The sequence below is a fragment of the Polypterus senegalus genome, chromosome 2 (genome assembly GCF_016835505.1).
Source record: "Polypterus senegalus isolate Bchr_013 chromosome 2, ASM1683550v1, whole genome shotgun sequence".
NCBI classification, from domain to species: Eukaryota; Metazoa; Chordata; class Cladistia; order Polypteriformes; family Polypteridae; genus Polypterus; species Polypterus senegalus.
In genome coordinates this window covers 123,452,500-123,454,369 of record NC_053155.1, presented here as the reverse complement: position 1 = coordinate 123,454,369, position 1,870 = coordinate 123,452,500, and positions in this window count along the sequence as shown.

Here is a 1,870-nt window from a genome sequence, read left to right as displayed (position 1 = left end):
ATAATTATTTGTTAAGGATCTCTTTGTATACCATGTTGTCAGTTCGGCTCTCCGGTTGTAACATGACCAAGCTGTGCGCTGAGCTTACTCTTAAGCATGCAACTTACAGTTGGCCATGTGAACAGTAATCTTGTCTCAAATCTCACAGCTTGGATTGCTGCTGTCATAATCGGTTTGAGTTTCATGGTTTGCTTCAATTACGACAGTAATAATAATAATTTAGTTCCTATTCCAAATAACAATAACGCACATAGTACTCATCTCTGCACCTCCGAAACATTAAATATGGCACTATTAAATGTCAGAGCTTTAACTAACAAAACGTTTTTATCAACGATCTTATTAGTGATAAAAATAGATCTTATTGCACTAAATGAAACATGGCTGAATTCAGATGCCGCGTCAGTTTTAATCGAATCTGCGCCTCCGGATTACAGTTTTACTCATGCAAACCGCCAGGGAAAAAGGGGGGGCGGATTGGCTAACATTTACTCAAGCCGATTAAAATGTAAAGATGTCAGTTTTGGTAAGTTCAAGTCCTTTGAGTATCTCGCCGTTGTTATTCATGGAGATTCTCAAGTTCTAGTACTATCCGTGTATAGACCTCCTAAATATAACGCGTCGTTTTTTGAGGAATTCTCTGACTTAATGTCAATTTTAATTACTAATTATGACACACTCCTAATAGTTGGCGACTTTAATTTTCATATAGATAATCAGTGTGATCTAAAAGTAAAAGAATTTATGAACCTCCTGGATTCTTTTGATTTGAGACAACTCATAAATCAGCCTACACATAAAGCAGGTCATACATTAGACTTAGTGATTACTAAAGGACTGAAAGTTGATATAAAACAGATCATTGATATTGGTCTATCAGACCATTTTCTTCTACTTTTTAATATAGAAATAATGATAAAAAACACTCATGAGAAGCATATTGTTAAAAACGCTTCTTTGATTCAGCAGCAGCTTTAAAACTTACAAACATTCTAAGCAATCAGTCCGTTTATAGTGCCAGCTATAATAGCGAGGACAATGTAAATAGTAAGGTGGAAAGATTTAATTCTAAAGTGAGAGCTGCTGTTGACATAGTTGCACCTGAAAAGACAGTGAAAAAATCTTCTAGCATTGGTATACCATGGAAGACCCAAAGAGTGTCTGATTTAAAGAGAACATGCCGTAGAGCTGAGCGTCAATGGAGGAAGACTAAACTTACTATCCACCACGAAATATTAAAAGTCAAAATAACAGAATACAATAACACTGTCCGTCTTGAGAGACGCTGCTATTTCTCAAGATTATAAATAACAATGCTAGTAATCCTAGAGTCTTATTTTCAACAATTGATCACCTACTAAACCCAGGTAGCTCAAAGGAATGCCTCCTAAGTGCTTCCAGTGAAACCTGTGAGGCTGTCGCTGTATTTTCAATCAAAAATTAATGATATTAGAAATAACATAGTATATCTCCCCAACACTAAGGATCCCCTAAACCCCAACATCCTGTTATAAACAAATTAAACTCTTTCACTAGGATAGATTTACCTGATTTACAAAAATAATATCTCAATTAAAACCCTCCACCTCGTCCTTGACCCGATACCAACAAGGTTTTTCAAAGAAGTATCAGGCGTGCTAATTGATAATGTTCTTGACATAGTAAATTCGTCACTAGATACTGGGGTCTTCCCAGACTGTCTTAAGACTGCTGTAGTTAAACCCCTACTTAAGAAACATAATCTTGACCCTCGCTCTTGAAAATTTTAGACCCATCTCTAACCTGCCCTTCTTAAGTAAAGTTCTAGAGAAGGCAGTCATTATGCAGTTAAATGACCACCTAAATAAACATGCTATTCTTGATAAATTTC